Genomic DNA, 12371 nt, shown 5'->3' with positions numbered 1-12371 from the left:
GCGTTTGTCCGCAGACAGCTTCTGGGTCATGTGGCCAGCATGACTAAGCCGCTTCTGGCGAACCAGAGCAGCGCACGGAAACGCCATTTACCTTCCCACCAGAGTGGTACCTATTTATCTACTTGTACTTTGACATGCTTTTGAACTGCTAGGTTGGCAGGAGCAGGGACTGAGCAACGGGAGCTCACCCCATTATGGGGATTCAAACCGCCGACCTTCTGATCGGCAAGCCCTAGGCTCTGTGGTTTAGACCACAGCGTCAGCCTTGAACTTGCTCAATTACAACAAAGGGGGCTGTTTCTGATTCTTTCCCCTCCCTCCAGTGGTGGAGCTTTATGCTCCGCCACTGGGGGCGGAGAGCAGGTGGTGCGGGGCTGGTGTGCATCCTGGGGGCGGGGCACGCTATCTGCAGGGGTGTGGTGCCCAGCACGGGCGGGGGGGGCAACTGCGATGGCACCCCACCGGGATCATGCTGCCGGGGGCAGTGCTCTACCCCCACACTCCTCTTCCTCCACCATTGCCTCCCTCTCCTCTTTTTCATTTAAATCTTTCTTCATTGCCTTTATACACTCTTCACAGTAGATGAATCAGTAGATGTGCAAGCTATAACTGCAAATCGTTTAGGATCTTAACTTTAAAGGTCGGTAACCCGAGGGAAGGAATAAAAGAAATGAGTGGAAGGGAACCAGAACAAATAAAGGTTTGCTTATATTTTTATCATTATTAATTTTTTGATTATTACATTTACTGTATCACCTGCAAGGCATACATGGCTCTTCCCCCTCCCCCTTTATCTTCACAACAACTTTTCAAAGCACTGAGTCAGTGACTAGCCCAGCTTAACCCTGTAGGGATCTGAATATGGGGTTCTCTGACCTAAGTTCATCACCCAAACCCAGGGGTGAGGAACCTCAGCCTCCCCCTCAAAGCCATTGGACTTCAACTTCCACCCACCCCAGCCAGCATGGCCAATCCTCAGGAATGGTGGTAGCTTAGTTCAATAACATCTGGAAGGCTTCAGGTTTCCTGCTTCTGCTCTAACCACTGCACCATACTGTTTCTGCATATGTTCTCTCTCTCCGTGTGTGAACTTCATACATACATCTGGTGGGGCATCATGGAGAAGGGACAGGGACAGATCTGAAAGAACAGGCAGGTTGACAGGTGCCCCTTCAGGTGCTTTTGTTAAAAATAGTGTGATGTTGGTTGAACTGACCTGCACCAGTCCAAATTCCAGCAGCCACATTCTGTATGAATTGAAGTTTCCAAGCAGTCTTCAAGGGCAGCCCCAGGTATAATGAGCTACAGCAATCCAGCTGGGCGTTTACCTGACCATGGGCCATTGTCATCAAGCCAGCTCTGTCCAAAACCTCCTTGGTTCATCCCGCACCCTCTTTGAGAGCCAGTGTGGTGTAGTGGTTAAGAGCGGTAGACTCGTAATCTGGTGAACCGGGTTCGCGTCCCCGCTCCTCCACATGCAGCTGCTGGGTGACCTTGGGCTAGTCACACTTCTCTGAAGTCTCTCAGCCCCACTCACCCCACAGAGTGCTTGTAGTGGGGGAGGAAGGGAAAGGAGGGTGTTAGCCGCTTTGAGACTCCTTAGGGTACTGATCCAAATCTTTTTCTTCTTCTTTCAGAACATGTTTATGGGCGAAGCCAGGACTCCCCTCTGCATTTAGGCTTGTGATTGGCAGGGCCAAGTCAGCAACATGGACAACAGTAATTGGAACCAGACCTGAAGTGCATAATATTCCATCTTCAGGTCTCTGAACTCGGTTGCTGGGACTAAAAGTTCAGGAGGCAGAAAACCCTGCCTTGTTGACCAGGCAAGGACAGAAAGTCAGCTTCATTTGTGCCTGACCTAACCACTCAAGAGGTCACATACAGTTTGTCCATTACAGACACTGAAACTATCAACCTCTCTTCCTGATTCTGAAGCTAAAGGCAGCCCTAGCAACAACGCACACAAAGGCCTGAGATATAAACATGCTCAAAGAGGGATAGAACTTTCTTTATGTATGCTACAACAGCAGCAAGAATACTCATCGCAAAGTATTGGAAGACACAAGATCTACCTACTCTGGAAGAATGGCAGATGAAAATGATGGACTATATGACACAGGCCGAGATGACAGGCAGAATCCGTGATCAAGGAAAAGAGACGGCGGAAGAAGAATGGAGAAAATTTAAGAGATACCTTAAGGACTATTATAAACTTGACGAATGTTAGAATGTTGAGGTTTGCAGGGGAAAAAAGGGATACAGTGACATAAGAACAGATTATAGAAAAGATCAAGATGACAGAGGTTGGAAAGGAATGTTTAGAAGTTGCTAAAAAATTATGGACATTGGAATGCAGAAAGGGGGGGTATGGGGGAGTCCCGGAAAAGAGGTTTATGAAAAAATGTTATGAAATTATACGTGTTTGTATGTCTTTTTAGGTGTTTGTTTGTCTTTAAAAATTTTGTAAAACCAATAAAAATTTTATTAAAAAAAAAGAGATATAAACATGCCATACCCTTTCCAAATGGCACCGGGACTCCTTGAAACCACTTCTTAATTTAGCATTCATCCTGATCTGCTTAAATATGTTGGTTAAGCTATGCCCAGTCTTTATTAAGCATTTGTTCTTATTTGTTTTGAGAGTGGCTATATGATAATGAGCATCCATCCTTATTTTTTGTGTGTGGCATATTTACATGTCTTCCTGTTCATCATTCATCCATCCCACACTTTTCAATGCATTTCCGCATCACTTGCCAAACCACAAAAATTCCAGTTGTTGTTTCTTTTAAGTGTATTAGTTGCAACAGGGTGTTTTAATCCACTTTAAATGTGCAAACCTAACATGCCCTTGAATCCCTGCTGCAAAATACTGGACATTCTGGTGCAACCTCTAGATCTCAGTCTGGATTGGGCTCTTGACAGTGGGACCATAAATCAGAGTAAAGCAACTACAGTCATACCTTGAGTTGAAGTAACTTCAGGTTAAGCATTTTTGGGTTGCGCTCCATGGTGACCCGGAAGTAACGGAGTGTGTTACTTCTGGGTTTCGCCGCTCGCGCATGCACAGACGCTCAAAATGACATCATGCGCATGTGCAGAAGTGGCAGATTGCAACCCACGCACACGCAGACGCACGGATGCGGGTTGCATTCGCTTCAGGATGTGAACTGGACTCCGGAACGGATCCCATTCGCATCCAGAGGCACCACTGTATGACAATTCAAGGCTGTGATCACATGTGAGGGAAAGCAAGTCTGACCTCCAAGGGGGAGCCTTCAAAACCTCCAAGGGAACATAGCGTGGAATCAAGGTGGGTCTCACAAAAAGGTAGTATTGCAGTCATGTCTGAAAATAAGGAAGAGACACGGGGAAGGACTGGAGCAGTGGTTCCCAAACTTTTGCTTCCATGAACTCATCCCCAGTGCCCACTACCCTATGCTAGGAAAATCATTATTCAGAATAGCGGCTTGCACAACCCACTAAGGAAAATATCAACACAATACATTTCAAAATGGTAACAATTAATTGCACAGATATTCAAAATCCAATTAAAACTACTTAATTCATCAAAATTGATGACCTTGATCCAGTGATACAAGCTTTTCCAAGCCTGATAGTCATTCACACCCCCAACGCCTCCCTGCTCCCTGCTGCCCCCTTGCCCCCTAAGGGGCAGTACCACCCACTTTGGGATCTGTTTGACTAGAGCTCTCTATAAGTGGATGGAGCCAGGGGTGGAGGAAGGGGGTGCGGGAGGCAGTCGCCCCAGGTGTCACCACTGAGGGGGGTTACAAAATGCCGGGCGGCACTCACCGCAGGGCCTGCAGCGCGCCCAAGCCACGCTTCTCTCCTGGGAGTGATGCAGTGGTTTGAGCACCTGTAGGCTCCACACTGCCCTCCACACTGTCCACCCGCTGCCTCCACCTCAGCTGTAGGGCGGCTGAGTGGGAGGAGGCAGGCAGACTCCTAAGAGGCTGTGCGGAGCGTCCTGTCCCAGCTTTCCCTGCCCCTGGGTGCAGGGCACACACACCACCCCAAGCACCCAATCAGCTTGCTCTGCTGCTCGATGGAGCCAGTCTAAAAGTCACCCAAAGCAGAAATGTGGCATTACATTTCACAGAAACAATGCTCTGCCCAGGTCTTGTCTGTGTTCTCCAAAGATTTTTGTGCATCTCTTCCACTGAATAGCAGTATTAACGACTGCGCTTCGTGTGACGTGATCATCTTTTCATCCAAAGCTCTTGCTGTGCCTCACAAATAACATCTAATTAAGTCTCAATGAAGAGGGAGATGTGCCTTCTATTGACTTCTTTTTCTCCCCGGCTTGATATAAAACCCGAGAAAGAACTTGAATATTGTTTTGGCTGTTTCTTTTCTTTCATTTCCATTATAGAGCCTTACTGCTGACGCTGATGGAAACACTCATATCTGTGTCTCTTCCAGGACTGAGACACCCAAAGCCTGCCCCTGGTTAGAATTAGAAGATTAGCATCCAGGAAATTTATATTAGAATCTGAACGGCTGACAAGGCCTTGCCGACCTTTGCAGGGAGAATGCATGTCCTGGAGAGCCTGACTGGGTGGCTGAGTGAGTTTTCCGAATCTTAAGTTCTGTTCACCCCATCTCCACATGCATCTGCTAATTTTTTTTTAAGGCTGCCTGAAAATTCATACCTCTTTTCAAACACATTTCCACATATACAAGGAACCAGGCAGAGGGCCTTCTCGGTAGTGGCGCCCGCCCTGTGGAACGCCCTTCCAGCAGATGTCAAAGCAATAAACAACTGACATTCAGAAGACATCTTAAGGCAGCCGTGTGATATTTTAGTGTATTTTTGGTTTATATGGAAGCCACCCAGAGTGGCTGGGGAGGCCCGACCAGATGGGCGGGGTATAAATAATAAATTATTATTATTATTATTATTATTATTATTATTATTATTATTATTATTATTTACACATTTTGTGTACTCCATTGTGCCTTGTGTAATATTGTTACACCCTGATCACCAAGCAGCAAGAGACTCCTGAACGTTCAGTTCCCTCAGAATGAAGATCCGCAGAGACTGCAGTGTCTTTAAGATATATGGTTTTATTTACACATATAGGCAACCTGAGCATAGGATGGAGTAGCTCAAGGCAATAATACCCTGAAGTCCAGCACAATGCAAACAGAGAGCATGGCATATATCTGTGTCTCCAGATTCCAGCTCAGCTCACACCCATTTGTCTCTATGGCAACCTCTTTGGACTTGTAAATTGCGGTACTTAACGAGCCAGCCGAAACAATTCCCTAGACAAAGGAATTGGTTTGGTAAGATCACTCTTATGCATTCTGAACACACACAGGATCACAGGTTTGGAAATGAGCATAGGGCATAATCCAGACTGATGCCCTTCAACTCATAACAATATTTATGCATGGAAGCAATCCCTCTCCCCCTTTTTTTGGCTTTATTAAAGATTCAGTGCAGCCAGCAGGTATAGAAATAATATCAAATCTCTTAACAGCTGCTCATGGGCTGATTTCAGTACACTGGAAACAAACAAGAACTCTAACTATACAAGAATGGATTATGTGCAAGAAAATGTACAACCTTTTTATCTGCAGTGACTCTGCAGAATTTTAGGCTCTGGAGATGTGGTGGTCCTCCTTTATTTTGACAGAATGTGTTTCAAGAAATTGTATGCACAACCATTCAGAAACTTTCACCTGATCCTAAACTTCTTTCTATTTTTGATTCTGACTCTGAAACACTGGGATTATCCTCAATTATTCTTGTCCCATGCCTAGAAAGCACAAGTCTGAGCGTTTTCCCTTTGCCCCACAACTTTCCCCCAGAAAACCTGACCTTTGGAAACAACAACAGCAATATCAATTTTATTATTTGTACCCCGCCCATCTGACTTCAATGCCCCAGCCACTCTGGGTGGCTTCTAACAAATATAAAAGCATGACAAAACACCAAACGTTAAAAACTTCCTTCAGCCTTCAGATGTCTTCTAAAAGTTGCATTGTTATGTATCTCCTTGACATCTGAAGGAAGATTGTTCCATAGGGTCAGACCCACTACCAAGAAGGTGCTCTGCCTGGTTCCCTGTAACTTCCTTTCTCACAGTGAGGGAACCTCCAGAAGGCCCTCGGAGGTGGACCTCAGTATCCGGGCTGAACAAGGCGGCTTGAGATACTCCTTCTGAGATATTGGAACAAGCAGCAATCTGCAGAAAACCCAGTTGCCATTTGTTCCAATGCAGCGTTAAAGATTGAGTTTCCCCCAGGGAAAGCTATGGGGCAAATGGAGTGGATAAGCTCACTGTTACACAAAGATTTGATTGTGTGCCTAATGGTGGCAGCTAAACTAAGCATCACTAAGCACTGGAAAAACCTGGCTGGAAACATGTTGCTAGAATGGACCACTCAAATTTGGACCTTGGCATTCATCCAACGCTTGAAACAGGAAATTTGAGCATGGAGAAAAGAACACACTTCTGACAAGTTTTATGCCCTCTGGTCAAGTTTTATTATATATAAAAAAGAACATGGATTTCATCTGTTCAGTGCACATGGACAAATGTGGAACAGCACCTTGGGATGGTTTGTATTGAGGTAGCAGGGTAAAACTGAGAGGGGTGGTAAAATCAATAAAAATATTTTTTAAGAGTAAAGAAAATATGCAACCTTTTATATTATTCAGTTTAGTGTTACATACTTTTAACGCGTCATTTTGATGTGGATTTATAAGCTGTATCTGTTTGTAATGCTTAAATAAAGAAATGTCTTTTCTCCAAAAAGAGAGAAAAAAGAATGCATCTTTGTATGCTATTTTCAAGAAAGCACATGTTTCTGCAGGAACTTTTCACTAATACATCTATTTTGTATGCATTCTGCGACTGGAGACCTGCACCACAAAATTCAGAGAAGTGTGAATTTCACAGAAGAGCTCTTCACGTATTGGTTCAAAAAGTGCAAATTTGGTACATCTGCCACAAAATTCAAACTAGATGAAATTTTCCTTCACACAGTGGCTGAGAGGGTGGTCAGATAGAGCTGTTCCATGTAGAGCAAAAGAGGAACCATTCTATCCTTGTTACAGAGCAAAAGCTCAGTTGGTTAAAGCATGTTGCTGATAATGCCAAAGTTGCAGGTTCAATCCCCACATTGGACTGCTGCATATACCTTCATTGCAGGGGGTTGGACTAAATGATCCTCAGTGTCCCTTCCAACTCTACATTTCTATGATTCTATGAAAGCAAGGGCCATACTTTTAGGGGAGGAACCATCCTTCAGTAGTAGAGCTCATGTTCTACTACCCATGCTCTCCTTTTGCTTGTAAGGTCTCTGGTTCAGTCCCTGGCATCTCTAGCTAAAAGGATCAGATATTAGGCAGTGGGGAAGATCCTTTTCTACCTGAGACCCTGGAGATCTGCTGCCAGTCAGAGTAGACATTATTGGACTAGATGGACCAATGGTCCATGCAAGATTTGGGTGCCTGCACAATTCAGGTTAAGTGCCACTATCCTGGGCTGTGTCTTCACCACAGACAGCCCTTTCACAAAGCTGAGAGGGGGCATAGTTCAGAGGTACAGTGCATGCTTCACAAGCAGAAAGCCCCAGGTCCTATCCCTAGTTTAAAGGATTGAGTGCTTAGGGTCCTTGAGAATATGTCGAAGAGGATAAGGCTACTAGTCATGATGGCTCTGTTCTACCTCCACCATCAGAGGCAGTATGCCTCTGAAAGACAGACGATCTGCTTCACATGGGCATCTGTTTGGCCATTGTGAGAACAGGAAGCTGGACTAGATAGGCCACTGGGCTGATCCAGCAGGACTCTTAAGTTCACTGCCAGTCAGAGTAGAAAATTATGAGCTAGACAGAACAGCTCAGACAGAAATTGACCTGGTGTCAAAGCTAGCTTCTTACGGCCCTGTGGAACCAAAGGCATTGCTGATATATGTGACTTTTTGCAAAGGTTGTTTATTCATTCATTCATTTTTTCCTGTTCATTCATTCATTCAGCCTTCATTGGCATAATTTAAACAATAAAAGCCATCCATAAAACATAAATAGTCCAGACATATTAAACACATAAAACATGTAACATAAAAGACTTAGTAGCCACCATTAAGTAAGATTAAGTAGTTTTAAATTTAACTTTTAAAATCTTGAATAAGTATCCTGAAATAATCTCAGCAGTTTCGGGAATTTCATCCCTCAATAGATATTGGATCACAGATTCTTTGCAAGTAGATACTTTGAGCTTCAAGGGAGTCCCCAGTAAGTCTCTCCAAAGAGTTTCAAGGAGAGAGCAGTCCAAAATTATACAATATATTGTATCGGGTGTATTCATACTACAAGGGCAAAGTCTATTGGTTGGTTGTTTCTTTATGGGGGCAACATTTCCACCAGCCCTGCCATACGTTAGTCGCCCACAATTCTCTGTCAAGACCACAGAACTAGATAATAGAACTCCATGTTTCTCTAAAGCATGGCTTCTTGTGTAAGAGACAGCATCCCATCATATTTTAGTTGTCTGGTACAAGAGATACATTTTTGTGCCAAGAACAGAGAACTAATATCAAGGAAGGATCAATGTTTACTTCTCACCTAAAACATTCCAAGGGGGTGGAAGAAAGCACATTGATTCCAATTTATAGTTGGTTTCTTGTGCAACTGTGAGACTGGGGGGGGGGATCTAAGGAGTATAAATATTAGAGGAATTTGGTTATGAATTTTGATCAAACTGTGCATTCCAGGGTAGGGGGCAGGATTATTTTACCAGCATGACTGACTCCAATGAAAGATCAAACCTGTGGTCAATGATGATGCAAAACCACTGCAAAACCTAAAGCCTTGCAGTTCAAAATGTGTGTCCATATGCTTGCTGGCAAATCCACCTTCATGCTAATCAAGGCAGCACATCAAGTGAGGCAGCAGAATTGCCAGCCATCCAGTGTTCAACTGGTCCATAACATCAGAATGTGTTATGTCAAGGTTAATTCAGGAATTCAGCCATCATGCAAAGTCCTGATCAATGCAGCAATGCTAGATGTGTCCTTCAATCAGTGCTCACAATTTCTCATCAACTACACAAGATCACAAGAACTTAAGAAGAGCCTACTGGATCAGGTCAATAGCCCAGCTGGTCCTTCATCTTGATCTCACAAAAGAACTCTACCTTCCTACGGTTTCTAGTAACGGGTATTCAGAAACATTGGGAGGGATGTGGGTGGCGCTGTGTTCTAAACCACTGAGCCTCTTGGGCTTGCCAACTGGAAGGTTGGCGGTTCAAATCCTTGCAACAGTGTGAGTGCTCATTGCCCTGTCCCAGCTCTTGCCAACCTAGCAGTTTGAAAGCACACCAGTGGAAGTAGATAAATAGGTACCGCTGTGGCAGGAAGTTAATGGCGTTTCTGTGCACTCTGGTTTCCGTCACAGTGTTCTGTTGTGCCAGAAGCAGTTTAGTCATGCTGGCCACATGGCCTGGAAAGCTGTCTGTGGACAGACGCTGGCTCCCTTGGCCAGAAAGCGAGATGAGCGCTACAACCCCATAGTCGCCTTTGACTGGACTTAACTGTCCAGGGGTCCTTTACCTTTTACCTTTTACTTTATTCAGAAACATTACTGCCTCCAACCATGGAGGTGGAACATTGCCATCATGGCTAGTAGCTATTAATGGACCTTACCCTCCATGAATCTGCCCAGTCCTCTTTTAAAGCCATCCTAATTGGTGACCATCACTGCCTTCTGTGGGAGTGAGTTCCATAGTTTAACTATGCACAGTGTGGAGAAGGGCTTTCTTTTACCTGCCCCGAATCTTCCAACATCCAGCTTCTTTAGAGGTCCACGAGTGCTGGTGTTAGGCAAGAAGGAGAAAAGCTTTCCTTTCTCTATACCATACATAATTTTATAATCTTAATCATGCAGTGTTATAACTTTAGAGCTAGTGGAACTGGGAGCACAGCACAACCACTGATAGTGGCAGACACAGGAATGCAACTGAAACAAATAAATAGTTTTATTAGTGCACAAAGCTCAATGATATCTTGAAAGAAAGAAAGAAAGAAAGAAGAAGAAGAGTTTGGATATGATATCCCACTTTATCACTACCCGAAGGAGTCTCAAAGTGGCTAACATTCGCCTTTCCCTTCCTCCACCACAACAAACACTCTGTGAGGAGAGTGGGGCTGAGAGACTTCAGAGAAGTGTGACTGGCCCAAGGTCACCCAGCAGCTGCATGTGGAGGAGCGGGGAAGCAAACCCGGTTCACCAGATTACGAATCTACTGGATTCAAGGACCTCTGACTCAAGGACACTGCTAGAGTTGGTATGTTGGCCAAGACATAGCATGGCATGCACCAACACTGTTTGGGTCCCCAAACTAGTAGTGGGGTGGTGGTTCTGGAATGTGTGACAACACAGCCAACCTGATCCTACAACTCCCAATTTTCTAATCAGGCTTTGAAGCTCTGTGGTTCTACTGGACTAAATCATCTGGAGGAGGCCAGCCATTCCTCCTGCCTTCCTGGCGGCATCAGCTGAAGAGTTGCAGTGTAGAGAAGACAAACAGCTTCCCTATTAGCACCACATCAATACAGTTTAAAGCCCCATTCTGAAGAGAGCCCGTCAGCCCAGTTAATGCACTTAATTTCTCCCAGACTCTGGCGTGGGTGTAAATAACTGTGCAGCAACAGCCTTTCTGCTCTCTGCTCTTCAGCCAGATGGATTATCGGTTGCTGCGTCCCCAGATATGGCTGCAGGAGACAAACATCATTTGTGGTCATTGATTGTACAGGAGGCCAAGTATATAATGCACCATAAAATGAGATTTTAATACTTGCTGGAAAAATTATAGCATAATTGTGTGTTCTGTGTTTCTCCAAGATCTGCTTTGTTTCCATAGGCTTAAAAGGGAAACAGGAGAAGGCGTGAGCAATTCTGATATTTGTCTCTGAGTCCCTTCAGGTCTCTATTTTCTCCCGGCCACAAACTCCATACCTTTGATACCTTGCTCTGTTGTGTTAACCCACATAAAAGAATGTCAGGGGTCAGCAAAACAACTTTTATGTTTCTTCCTCCTATCCGCTCTGCTTCTGCTACCACCTGGAAGTATTGATCTAACATAACTCAAGTCAGAATGAGTTTGCCAGTGCAACAAAACAAATAATAGAAGAAGTGGATGCATTCTACAGTATACCACCAAAAGGACCCCAAGTCCTGTCTTTGCTTAAAGCATAAATCCATTTGTAGCAGGGGAACCTGTGACCCCCCCCCAATTGCTGTTAGACTCCAACTCCCATGATTCCTGTCTACTGGGCAAGCTGGCTGTGGCTGATCGGAAGAGGCATCCAACAATATATGGAGGACTATGGGTTCCCCATCCCTGTTTCTGTAGTGCAATCATGTACATGACACCACCAAAGTATGCCCCTTTGAGTTCAATGTAACTTATCCCCAGGTAACTGTGTGTAGGATTGCAACCTTAGGGTTGTATCTAATGCTAGCCTACTCAGCATAGGCCCATTGAAGTTAATGGACATGACTAACTTGGCTTCATTTATTTCAATGGCTCTACTCTGAGTAGAATACAAGCCAGTGCCTCTGAGCAAGTGGTCAAATAAGGCAACTCACATGTTTCACTACAGCCTACATCAGTGTCTGGCCAACAATCACTGCGGGAGATATATAAAAGTTCACATCTCCTAACTTGCCTACACTAGGCATATGTATTTCCAGCAACTGCCACCATTCTATCACCAATGTATCTGTGGTGTCACATAAATATCAGTTAAGGGAAGAGGTCAGAGGGGGAATATATATTGACAAGCTTCAGGTATGAGTAAGAGTAGAAGCAATGGTTCACCCAGTCTACTGAGGATATAACAGGTTTAAATGGTGGGGAGATGCATTACAGAAGACACTGAAGAAGTGTGCATGCACACGAAAGCTTATACCAAGAACTAACTTAGTTGGTCTTTAAGGTGCTACAGGAAGGAATTTTTTTATTTGGACTATGGCAGACCAACACGGCTACCCATCTGTAACCAGAAGACACTGAGAAGACTCTCCAACACAGTCTAGCAATCTCTAAAGGTGGGTCTGTGAGCTTGTGAGAGTGTGACTTCTCCACTCTCCTGTTGCATTTCTGTTGTGCTTGGCCAATGTCCCTTTTAAATGATCTGACTGATGTATGAAAGGAGTCACACGTCACCCTGTGTCCACTTCTGATGGACAACCATGCTATCTGGCTCCCATAGCTGCAGCGCACCACAGATATCTCTAAGGTCACATGTTTGGATGACACTTTGTTGGCTGAGATAAGTGCAGATGGAGCTTTCAGGACCAAGAACAGCTCATTATTCAGCACC

This window comes from Podarcis bocagei, assembly GCF_964188305.1.
Source record: "Podarcis bocagei genome assembly, chromosome: 15".
Lineage (NCBI taxonomy): Eukaryota > Metazoa > Chordata > Lepidosauria > Squamata > Lacertidae > Podarcis > Podarcis bocagei.
This window is presented reverse-complemented; position numbering follows the sequence as displayed.